This window comes from Lissotriton helveticus, chromosome 4_1, assembly GCF_964261635.1.
Source record: "Lissotriton helveticus chromosome 4_1, aLisHel1.1, whole genome shotgun sequence".
NCBI lineage: Eukaryota > Metazoa > Chordata > Amphibia > Caudata > Salamandridae > Lissotriton > Lissotriton helveticus.
Window position 1 is genome coordinate 2,021,066,180 of NC_136063.1, and position 13,498 is coordinate 2,021,079,677.

Genomic DNA, 13,498 nt, shown 5'->3' on the forward strand with positions numbered 1-13,498 from the left:
GTACATTACAATTAGATTTGAAATGTATGATTGTATTGCTAAGGTGAACATAAATATATATAGGGCTTGATTCATAAAGATAGATTTACATTTCTAGATGTACTTCTAGATCTACTACTAAAACTAGGTCGAACTATGTTTTTTGCTATTTACCATTTCTGAGAGGAGCTATACACCCAGATGTAGAAATACATGTCTCCGCCCCCTTTAATAAAAGGGTGGTCCTCCTAAAACCTAATTCACAATTCTAAAGTTGCTGTTACCAACGTCCCACCTAATAGTGGATAATCACTTCCACCAGCTTGTTCCCTTTTTAGGTCAAAGCCTGCGTTGCAGCGCATGCGCTGCTGCAGGCAAAGAGATATTGTGAGGAGGGGATTTTAGTATGGCGTGAAGCCACGCCCCTTTTTTCCATTGGCAGGCCTCTCGAAACGGAGGCCTGCCATTGGAAAAAGCTCCTGTTTAGCAGATTTGTCTGCTCTGGATACCGCCTCTCGAGGACTCCATGACCTGCCTTACGGTAGCACGACAATATTTTTAGAAATATTGCCTTGGCAACCATGAGGCAGGTCAGGGAGTCCTGGAGGGGCGGGATTCAGTATCCTGTTCCCGCCCCTTTTTTTTGTGTGCGTGCGCTTTTCGTCATTGTTGCCTCTTTCTCCTTGGTGGAAGGAGGCATTGCAGTGTACGCAAATGAGGGTTTTCACGGCCGCACAGCTTTACTGCCGCGCGGCAAATGCTTGTTGCATCTTGTGCTGCTCGGTGAAATCAGCGCCCGCCATGTTGTGCTCTTCTGAGTCACAGCTGGAGCCACCCCCTCGGTCGAGTTCGTGACGGCGTCGGCGCTGCACACAGCACGGTGAGGAGTCCGAGCCTTCCCTGAGAGAGACAGAGTAGGGGGCGAGCTGCAGGGGAGCACTTTCTATACTTTGTTTAGCCTCCATAGTCTCCCTTGTTTTGTGTGTTTATGTTAGTTCTAAAGATAGCTCCCCCCCCTCCGTTGTTTGAAAGTGTTCGCCACGCCTCCAATGGCCGCCCCTTCCACCGAAGTTTGAGTCTAGTTGCTCCCTGGGTTCTTGTCATCCCGTTAGACCGTTCTTATGAGTTCTTTCATCGTGTGAGGTCTCTCCTCCTTTCCGCCACCCCCACTGACGGGGGCTTCCCATTCCATATTCCAATATCTCCTCTTCTGTGGTTCCTCATCCCCACCTCTTCAACCCCTCAATACTTACCTGTAATGTCTTCTCATTCCTTTGCCCCCCTCTAGTGTGGTCCAACCCCCACACCCCGTCTATGCAGGCACCACTACTGCGCCGCCACCCCTTTGTGTGTTCTCTCCATCCCTTCACCACTTTCCGCAGTCCACGCTTGGGTGGTCTCTGAATGATCCCCTCCCCACCCTCCCTCCAACCCCCGGGGTGGACCTCCCGAGCCTCCTAGCCCCCCTTCCACCTACGGTAATTATATTCACCTGTGCGCCCTTCTTTTGCCTATCCACTTCGTCACCCTCTGATGCGTGGCCTCTCCACCCCATCACCCTGACCCACATTTTTATGGTCCCCCCCCCTCCCCCGATCCTCTCACCTCGACCCCCCTCGCCGGGCGAACTTCCCCGCTGCTGTCGCCCACTCCTCCGTTTTCATTTCCTCAGCGTCCCTCGCACCCCTCGCACCCCCCTGTCCCCCTCTTCCCGTCCCTCCCCCTGCTTTTGTCTTTATCGCATTCTGTCTGCCCCGCTAATGCTCATTGCGGAGGTACTGTGAGCTGGCGCCAAGATGGGCACAGCGCGAGGAAGGGGAGGCAGCCTCCTCACAGCCCAATGAGAATAGAGAGATAACGCGCCTGCGTGTGTTTGGGGGGGGGAGGTGGGGGTCAGGCTCCCTTTGCACATTGTGTGTGTGGGAAGGCGAAATCTTTAGATCTCCCCTCAGAACTCAACACCCCCGGGCCGCCCCACCTTCTCTGCACGTCCAACACAACCCCACAGAATGGCTGCCTGCTGCCAGGCCTCGCCTGCAGTGTGCCGTCTCTCCTACTCTACTCACGATGTCTCACACCACGCTCACGAGCTCTGCCCCCTCCACTCGTGGTCTCTCATGCCTCAGTCAAGTCTTTCTCCCCACCCTAGGTATCTCCTAAACTACCCATGGTCTCTCTTACTGCACTCCTTGGCACTTAGATAACACGAGCTGGCAGTCTCTTCTGCCCAGTGGTGGAATGTGCGGTCTACACTGAGCCGTGCCCTCTCCTGCCCCTTTCCTACTCGCAGTCTCTACTACCCAACGTGAGGAGTGTGTGGTTACTCGAGGTGCGTGAGGTCTCTCCAGACTCTGCTGTCTGGACAATCTTTTCAGTGTGAGCGGTCTTTCCAGAGTGCGAGTCTCTTACAAGTGTGCGTCTCTTCTGCTGCCGGCAGCCCCCTGCCTCTCTTCTTACCCAGGGGCACGAGTCAGGAGACAGCAGAGAAGAGGGTAAGTCATTTCAGCAAAATTATTCTCTGCATGTCTCTGCCTCGGGCGTCTCTTCCGTGCAGAATCACCGGCTCGTCATGGGTGCATTGCACGTGTGGTGTGCAAGTATGTATGCTTGTGTCTGAAGGTCTGCGTCCATGCATGTTTATAGCTTCATATCCTTAGATGTACAGTGGTTACATGTCTTTAGGTGCATGTTGCATGTGTGTTTAGGTGCATGCCGATTTCTGCGTACCTGATTGTGTAATCAATGTATTTGTGTGTGTTGGGGGGGTACACGTGTGTTCAAAGGAACATGCGTGTGCATATGTATCTGCAGCCTGTGTGCTTGATCTGATTTGTCCTGGGCATCTTCCGGAAGTGCATGGTTACAGATGTGTTCATGCCTGTGTGCTTGAGTGTGTGTAGGCATGGATGCGCATGAATCTACCTGTGCACACTTGAATCAATAGGCGTATGTCTGTATTCAGATTATATGTATGTGAACCTATAGCGTGTACATATTTATCCATTGGGCTGTTCCTGAGGTGGGACATTCTGACAGTGTGGCTTTGCACTTGTAAGTGTGCATGTGTGTCTCCTCGACGTTGCCTGTTTAGGTATTCTATACACATGTCTCCACATTTACATGTGTGCTGAAGTGCATGTCTGTGTGTAGGCTTTTTGGGAACTGAAGTGAATTGTTTCAGTGTAAGTCTTTGTGCAATATTTAATGTGTAGCTATGTTTGTGTGCGTGGCGAATGCTGACATATCTTGGTGTGTGCGTGCAGACTTGCAGGCTTGGCTACCTGTGTGTGTGTGTGTGTGTGTGTGTGGTGTGTGGTGTGTGTGTCTGTGTACAACCCTGCCAATCTATTCTCCGGTCTAGCTATCTTTGCATGGGTCGTGTGCATGTTCATCTGTGTGTGTGCGTGCGAGCGAGTGCTTGTCACGTATAGGTGTGCTCCCAAATGTAGCTGTTGTTAATGGGTCGGTTGTGTGCATTTAAGCTGCACTTGTCTGTTGTACTTCCGTGTGAATGCGAGGGTGATTGTGCATATATTCCCAAATCTGTATCTCCTTTTCCATCTCTGTGTTCTTGTATAGCTGTACATTTACCATTGCACTGATGATGCTGCCTTGTGTCCCCTTGTGGTGTGGGATGTGTGTATGTAATGTGCATGTCCATGCTTACCCTTCAGCTGGGTGTCTTGGCTCTGTGTAGGCGGCTTTTTGTGCGTAGAAATGATAGTGTTTTATTGTAATATATTTGGCTGCATGTTTGATCTGTATGTGTCTCTGTGTTTCTGGATGTGTTTTTGTGTTTATTTCTGTGTTTCTGTGTATGACAGTGGTCATATATTTTTCTGGGGCGTTTCAGAAAATTGAGTTTCTCCCCTAACCGCACCTGTTACTGTGTGATATTTTATGTTATGTTAAGCTTCATTTTATATCGTAATTTTTCATGTTGTGTTATTGTGTGTGTTGCTATATCCTGCTGTGCACCTCATGTCAGTCTATGCTGTGCTAAGCTTTCTTATATTGTGCCACACTGCCCATATTCATACTGTATTATAGTGTACAGTATCATACGGTGTGCTATGCCATGCTAGGCTGTATTATGATGCAAGTCTGTGTTGTGCTGAACTGTTATCTCACATTACATTGTGTAATGGCATAGCACGGTGTGGGGTGGTAAGGTATGGCGTCTATGAATTTGCGTGTATGGTATACTGTATATTTCGGCACTATAGCGCCCATACTTTGGGTACTAAAAGAGACCAGTGGCGGTAGCAACACTACTAACTGCCGTCGTTCAACATGTCCGTTTGTTTCAGTGTCGCCCTCTGCACCCGATGCAATGTTCAACCCATCAGAACATAGCGCGGACCTAGCGGCCTGACTGTCAGTTGAAGTGAGGTCGGCGCTTCACGGGGTCGTCGCACCACACACACACAATCAAACATGGCGCCCCTCATATGTTTCTGACGGGAGAGCCTGTCTGGCTTCTGCATTGAAGCAGAGCGGGACGTAAAACCACTGGCACCACTCAGAGGCACCACCACATCACTCAGAAGCACCACCACATCACTGAGAAGCACCACCACATCACTGAGAAGCACCACCACATCACTGAGAAGCACCACCACATCACTGAGAAGCACCACCACATCACTGAGAAGCACCACCACATCACTGAGAAGCACCACCACATCACTCAGAGGCACCACCACATCACTCAGAGACACCACCACATCACTCAGAGACACCACCACATCACTCAGAGACACCACCACATCACTCGGAGACACCACCACATCACTCGGAGACACCACCACATCACTCGGAGACACCACCACATCACTCGGAGACACCACCACATCACTCGGAGACACCGCCACATCACTCGGAGACACCGCCACATCACTCGGAGACACCGCCACATCACTCGGAGACACCGCCACATCACTCGGAGACACCGCCACATCACTCGGAGACACCGCCACATCACTCGGAGACACAGCCACATCACTCGGGGACCCCGCCACATCACTCGGGGACCCCGCCACATCACTCGGGGACCCCGCCACATCACTCGGGGACCCCGCCACATCACTCGGGGACCCCGCCACATCACTCGGGGACACCGCCACATCACTCGGGGGCACCGCCACATCACTCGGGGGCACCGCCACCTCACTCTGGGGCACCGCCACCTCACTCTGGGGACACCGCCACCTCACTCTGGGGCACCCCCACCTCACTCTGGGGCACCGCCGCCTCACTCTGGGGCACCGCCACCTCACTCTGGGGCACCGCCGCCTCACTCTGGGGCACCGCCGCCTCACTCTGGGGCACCGCCGCCTCACTCTGGGGCACCGCCGCCTCACTCGGGGGCACCGCCGCCTCACTCGGGGGCACCGCCGCCTCACTCTGGGGCACCGCCGCCTCACTCTGGGGCACCGCCGCCTCACTCTGGGGCACCGCCGCCTCACTCTGGGGCACCGCCGCCTCACTCGGGGGCACCGCCGCCTCACTCGGGGGCACCGCCGCATCACTCGGGGGCACCACCGCATCACTCGGGGGCACCACCGCATCACTCGGGGGCACCACCGCATCACTCGGGGGCACCACCGCATCACTCTGGGACACCACCGCATCACTCTGGGACACCACCGCATCACTCTGGGACACCACCGCATCACTCTGGGACACCACCGCATCACTCTGGGACACCACCGCATCACTCTGGGACACCACCGCATCACTCTGGGACACCACCGCATCACTCTGGGACACCACCGCATCACTCTGGGGCACCACCACATCACTCAACTCAACCACATCATCACTCAGCACCACAACAGCACTGTCCTTGCTTGCTACCAACAAACAATGCCATATCCAATAGGACTCGCATTAGGAAAGTGTAAGCTATTGGCTTTGTGAATAACAATGCTATTAATGTATATATTTTCAAAGCCAACACATATTAAAACAAGCATTTACAATGCAATAGGTCTCGCATTTGCAAAACTTTGAGCTACTGGCATTGTAAATAACAAACCTTTTATTTATGTGTTGGTTTTCAAAACGTATAAATGAAAGGTATTGTCATTTACAATGCCAATAGCTTAAAATTTCACAAATGCGAGACCTATTGCATTGCAAATGCTTGTTTAAATGAGGGGGTAAAGCAGAGCCCTGTTTTCTGTCACGTTTTGACTCGCAAAGGAACTGCTGCCTTCTAGTTTTTTATAGACTATGGAATCTTTGTTGTTGCTGAAGTGCTGTTGGGGTGTGATCCGGGCACCCCCACTCAGCTGCTTTTGAAGCCTGATAGAGATTACTGCATGAGGTGGTTCCTTCAGTGGCCATGCTGAGATGCAGGTGTGCTTGAAGTCAGAGGCCAACCGCATCAGTAAGTCCACAAGAGAAACAAACATATAAAAAGTCCTCTAAAGGGAGTAGCAAGGAATGCATAGACGTATTCCCTTGTGTGAACTGTACTGCAGCTTTCCAGGCATGGGTGGGAGTCCACCAGGCATTGCCCCCGACATTCCAGTTGTGGGCCCCAGCAGTATCTGCTGCTGTTGTAGCTGCTGAAGTTGCTCCATCTAATGTTTTCTGCCTCGAACACGACTGGCAGGACCAGGATCATGAAGTATGTGGTTCCCACCCACAAGCCTGCTCTTGTGAAACTTTACATTTTCTGTGCTGCCGAGATGGAGAACTTACAGGTCACACCAGCAACAGTACGCAGGCTTTCAGGAAACATCTCTGCATCTGAGACGGGGTCTCGTCCAGCATGTCATTGTCCTCATCAAGCTGGTCCCCTCAGGTGGCGGCGCTACCATGGACTTGGGATCTCCAATTGCAAGTGTACAAACTCTACACTCCCAGAGTAACTAAATCCAGATTAGCAATCATTGTTACTAGAACTGCCATTTCCGTATTGAAATATTTTTAAATCTTTATATATGGCATAAAATATCCCCTGCTGTACATTTTAAAAAGATATTGTAAGTTGTTATTGAGGATCGATCCCGAAGCCAGAGTTCCTTTATAAGGTTATGGAGCTCCGAGGTAACTTGCAATATAATTATAATGTACAGTCAGAGGGATTTTATCTCTTATAATACATGGTCACGCCATCACTTTTCCCATACACCACTTAAATCCTTGGTGTGTAGCTTTCATTTGAAAAAGAGAGCATGTTTACAAACATCAAGAAACAAAAATAGAATCTCTAGTGCAACATTAAACAGATCAACAAAGCTGTTGGATGTTTGTTGCAAACAGATATTAGTATCATTAAATGCAAATTAGTTTTTTTTTAAATCGCAGTAGCTTGGAATGTGTAGAAACATGCAGAAAGAGTCTAATTTTTCTATGATTATCTAAGGAGTGCAAAAAATAGGCATGTTGCCATAAAGATTTCATTTCTAGTTGCTACTATGAAAAGCAATGTTTTGTCTTGTTCTATAAAGAGCTGCTTTAGTTATGTTCCGGTACCTGACTTGACTTCCCCCTTGGCTACTGGTTCTGGCAGGAGGCTTTGTGGCGTCCAAACTGAACTGTTAGTTCCGACCTCATTTCTTTTTTAAATAAATTAAAGCCCAATGGAGTGAACTGAAATAGGTTTGAGTTCCCAGGAGAAATTTACAAAATCTCAAAGATTGTTTTTTATCCACTGAGGTTTTTTCTATTGGTAGCCTTTCCCACATAAGAAGTTACTTCAGGAAGCTGCTTGGACTTTCTCCTATCAGAAAGATAAGGTGAACTTTTCGTAAACGTCCAATCCATATGACAGTGTCCTCATTGGGCAGTTCAGAAATGTTCTATCTTTTTTATTTGCCAAACCCATTACTTTGTTTGGAAAATCTAAAAAATAAATCAAAATAGGTTATAATCCTTTTATGGTCACTATATATGCACGTTCCAAAGAAAGTGCATTATTATTAATATACTAATAGATGGCCTCCTTCTTTTAAATAGGTGTCTGAAATTCTTAAGTCCATTATTTTTATTATGTGGTGTACTGTTGTCATCTTGCAAATTATGTTTTAGCGACGTATTGGTTTTTATATGCAACTGTGGGTCTGGGGTAACCCTGGGCAAAGTAAAGTAAAGTACTACGCTACGCTCGCGTAGTTTGTGCTACTTTGCACTATGCAAATCGCACATAGCACAGTGCAAAGCGTAGTGCTAATTTTTTGCTTGCTCGCGGTCCTCAGTCAAGTTGGCTACCGCAAGAGAGCAAAATGACATCCCGGCGAGACTTTTTCCTCGTTCACGATCAGCAACATCAAGTTGCTGATCGCGAGCGTGGAAAATAAACCTCCCAGCGAGATTCTCAATGCAGGGAGGTCGGGTTTCTCATTGCGAGTGGTCGCGTATGCTCACGACCGCTTGTGATGAGAAACTACCAGTCCCCATTAAGAAAGCTGCCACTCGAGTAGAAATCAACTCGAGCGGCAGAAAACAACCACTTGCACTGTGCAAGATGCAGTTTGCACTGATTGCACAGTGCCGGATGCTTGTCCGCACTGTGCAATCAGTGCGAACAGCATTTTGCACGGCGCACTACGCAGTTCGCATAGCTACGCGTAGATCGCGTAGTGCACTTCGCGTAGCTACGCATAGCGCTACTCCGCAAATTACTCCCAGGGTTAGTCTGGGGCACTTAAGAGCTGTGAGAAAAATGTACTGTCATGAATTAATTTAAAACTAGATACATGGACATTTTAATGCACCTGAGTCTTTTAATTTATGTTTTACTAGTATTTGTTTATTAGATGTAATTGTGGGTCTAAGGGGTTCTTTAAATTCTGTGAGAAATATGGAAAGTCAATAATTCTTTTTATGAGAAGACAAATTGATATTTTAATGTATTTAAGAATGTGGTATTGAATTGGTTTTGAGGACAAATGTCCAAATAAAGTTATTAGATTTGCTTTTTCTTTTTTGTTGAAGTATTTTTGTTGCCATTTTTAAATGTTCTACATACATAACATTAATGATACCACATCAGTATTAAAACCAAGTTACTCAATGGCCATATTAGTGCATCGGTGAGCTAAACCCTTTAGTGTCCATAAGCAAAACCAGAGAATGAGTCCAGCTTACGTCACACAGTCCATGGACACAGAAGGTCACGTTCCATACAATATCTGACATGTAACTGCCACTTATTGATGTTGTCCATAACTCCTAGTATGTGTTTTACCAGTGTTTGTTCTCAATAATTGACATATGAGCGTTTCCACTAGCGGATCGAGGTGCATATATAACATTCGTGATCGTCAAAATGCTACTCCATTTGTTTAAGAACAGTCGTAAGAAGAAAAAGACTGAAAGCAACCATCCCAACATAAACAATAAAGAGGCAAAAGGGCCTTATGTAGAGAGTCGTTGCATATCATTGCAAACATAACTTGCATGAAGGGGTATGCACAGTATAATGAAGTTTCCCAGAGGAACGCTAGGAGCATGAGGGGAGGGGAGGAACCTCTAACCGTGGTCAAAGCCGCCCCCACCAGGACAGTGATTGGTCGGGGTACATAACCCAATACAATATTCAATATTATTCGAACCAGTTCCCAGTGCTGTCTCAAAGGCACAGTGGACATTACATTTTAAGTCCCTTTGGAGCGAAGCCCCTGACCAGAATCTGATCTTGACCCACTAGTAACTGGCCCCTCAGGGTTCTCTCAAGTCGCCATCACCTCCCTCCATTGACGGGTGATTGGGTGCTTTCTCATGCCTTTAGATTCTTCGCAGGTGTGAGCTCTACCTTCCGCTCCAGCCCACATGATGACGTCCCAGTTCCAGGTCTCAAATGCGGATCCCCTCTGGGATTTCGATTCCATCACAATGCAACTTTTCGCCAGGCCTAGTGCGAGATCCACGTCCAAGAGGCACGTTTGCACGGTGGAGGTCAGTACTCTGCCCAACACCCCAGTGAGCTCACCGCCCCCCCCCCCCTTTCCCGAAAGGCCGCAGGCCCGGACAGCCCCAGGTCATGTGGCAGAAGTCCGCATCTGGGTATAAGCACCGAGGACAGCCACGAACCCCCCCCCCATGTCACATTGAGGCGGTGGGGTATCATGTAAGCCATGGGCGTGTAATTGAACTGTATGTATTTGAGGCGTGTATTGCGAGAAATCTTCTTGGGGTAGTGCAGAACACTCTGCATCTGTAAGGACTCTGTCTCTTATCCTATCCCATTTTGCCCATAGCCTATCTTAAGGGACGTACCGATGCTGAGTGCAGGGCCACATAAAACCATTTCACTAGGTGCCCCGCCGTCTGAAGAGTGAACAAGGCGTGCAATACTGAATGCGTCTTCGTCTCATCTCTCCCTTTATTCCACAGCTGAACAAACATACGAGCCAGGGCCTCGTAGCGCAGGAACTGGCCCGGCGTAGACCACAGTGTTCCATAAGCTCGTCAAATGGGAGAAGGGATTTATCCAGAAAACAATCCCCAACATTATCGAGCTCCGCCTCTGTCCAGAGGCCCAATTGCTAATTAGTGAAGACAGACTGTGGATCACCATGTGGCAAACTCCGTGGGGCAAAATAGGAGTGTACTTGACATGTCGCTGTTCTCCACCCTGGCATCGCTTCCAGTCTTGAAAGGCAGTGCGCTGAAGTAAGGAGCAGTATGGGGTGGGCGTCGGTGGTTTCACCACTATTAAGCTAGGGTGGGAGGCCAGGTGCGAATGGAATGTCTCATCCTCGTTCACACCCTAGCTAGGGTGGGAGGCCGGGTGCGACAGAAACTTCCAATATTCATTCACACCCTAACTAGGGTGGCAGGACGGGTGAGACGGGAACGTCCAATCCTCGTTCACTCCCATTTGATTTGCTTTATAATAGGCAACTCTGTGTGTCCCGAGTCACCTTTTATAAAGCAATTAGAGACCGTTTTTTTTTAGGGGAATTTCAAAAAGTTACATAAAAACTGTGTGAGATTCCATGGCGTCCCACCAATGGAAAATGCATGTTGTGCTGCAATTTAGCACAGGTAACTGCACTATACAATGCAGAAGTGCACAGCCATTTTGCTTTATCTAGCCTGCTCCTGCTACTTTATTCTCCTTTTCCAATCCACCCCATCTGATCACCGCTTCTCTCAATCCCCATTTTTTTTAACTTTATTTTATTACTTTCTGATTTTCCATGGGTATTTACGTTTCCGTATGTGGCTTATTTTGTGGGACTTTTGTGTACTTTGTTTTGTTTTAATTTCCCTTCTCATCCCAGTCCAGTTCCCAACGGCAGAACCAGGCAGCGCCACCCACACCTACTGTGGGTGACGCTGACTGGCAAGGGTGCTGCCCAGGCCTATTTTGTGCAAGACTGAGGTGGCCACACATCTTTGGAGCAACACCTCCTCTGCATGTTGGCGGCAGGCCTGGTAAAGATTAGGCCCTGCGTGAGCCTCCGGTGCTTTGGGGGCCAGTGCTTCGGTAGGTGTTGTTGGCACCATGTTAAAATAGATAGTCATATCTACAGGATCGCTGTTAGACAGTGACTATACCCCCTTTTTAGGTCTCTCGCCTGCGATTGCAGGGCGAAGCCCGGCTGTCGCAAAGCGAGCCTATTGCGATCTTTTCAGCTTTCAAGGACTAACAAGACTTGGAGACAAGAGACTGGCACGCGCACGCAGCCTGCCGGAATCGGATCAGGTCGCGTGCGCTCCGATTCCGGCAGGCTGTATGTATATATATATATATATATATATATATATATATATATATATATATATATATATATTCACTGAAAAAAACATAGGTTATAGACCATATATAGTTAGGAATTAGCATTTACAAAACCTTATTTTACTCACACAAAACCAATGAAATTCCATATATAGTTAGTTGTACTAACTATATATCGCGCACCCGCAATCCACTGCTGATCATGTCACATATTACATCATTCATGACATGGTCAGTGACATCACTGATGACATCACTGATGACATCTCAAATGACATCACTGATGACATCTCAAATGACATCACTGATGACATCACTGATGACAACATCCAGTGACTGTATTTTTCTGTAAAGTTAAAATATGTCTTACATATTGAAGAATGAGTGGATGTATAAGTGTCTTGATGAAGGATTTAGTAGGGGCATGACTGACTGTATGAGTGACTGATTAAATGTGTCTCACTGAGTGCATGGGTTAGTGACTAAACTGTCTTAATTTGTGCATCATTATGTCTGTTGTTCTGTAAACTGCTGCATGTGTTGTTCAGTAGCTATATGAGTAACTATATGGGTTATTGATTGGTTGCCCAAGCATTTGTATGGGAGACTGAGTGTGTGTGTGGGTGGCTGGGAGGTGTATGACTCTGCATAGATGTGTGAGCAGTTGATTCACTAGATGTATGGGTTCAAAAGTGCATGTGGAAACAGCTGTATGGGCGGTTGACTGTGTGCATGACTGTATTGGTGAGTGAATGGATATCTCAGTGCTACATGTCAAAGTAAGTACATATGTAAAACACAGTACATGTGAGAGTTGACATATATAAATAACTATGCATAAGAGCCAGTGAATGTGTGAGTGGCTGTATGGATCATTGTGAACTTGTATCCAGGATTGTATAAGTGAGTAAATATGTTTTAGTATATGTTTGAATAAGTAAGGTGTGTATAACTGTATAGTTGTGAAAATGGAGGTGTGATTGATTCTTTGCATGACTGACTAGGTGTGTAAGTAACTCCATGGATGAGTGACAGTCTGTGAGTGTCTGTTTACACTGAGTGTATCTAAGGTTATATTAGAGTCTGAAGAGGTTCATCATAATATCACATGAATGATGTCATCAGTGATGTGATCAGTAATGCCAAATGAGATGTCATCAGTGATATCATCAGTGATGTCATTTGAGATGTCATCAGTGATGTCATCAGTGATGTCATTTGAGATGTCATCAGTGATGTCATCAGTGATGTCACTGACCATGTCATGAATGATGTAATATGTGACATGATCAGCAGTGGATTGCGGGTGCGCGATATATACCGTATTTTCCGGCGTATAAGACGACCCGGCGTATAAGACGACCCCCTACTTTGCCTGAAAAAATTTAGGTTTTGTGCTATACTCGCCGTATAAGACGACCCCCACTTCCAGCGCAGGCAAGTGCTCTACTGCCTTCGGTAACATTCGGGAACATTCTACAGTCCCCTTTCTATGCCCACGCCCATGTCAAGGAGAGAGGGGCGCGTGCCAAAACGTGCCAAACGTGTCAACACACCGGGCGCTGCCATCTTCGGCGCTGGCTGCCCGTTACCATATACCGTATTTCGGACGTCCTGCTGCCTCGTCCTGCTGCCTCGTCTGCCTGGGGATGTGCAAGCGGTTGGAGGCGCGTGTACAGCAGCAGCGGCAGTCGAGGTAAGACTCATGGCGCCATTTGCTCGCTTGTGAAGCGGTTTGACACCTTCGAGTGAAGTCCTTGCTATGAAAAAAACGCTCGCTTTCGATACTTCATGGCGCGGGGCCTGGGTGTGGACGTT

General features: G+C 47.9%; 1 protein-coding gene across 4 annotated transcripts in view; it reads left to right on the forward strand.

Annotated features, from left to right (window-relative positions):
- The window catches only part of MTM1 (myotubularin 1), a 739,022-nt gene that overhangs the window by 335,754 nt on the left and 389,770 nt on the right, over positions 1-13,498 (forward strand). The gene's annotated exons all lie outside the window — the stretch shown is intronic.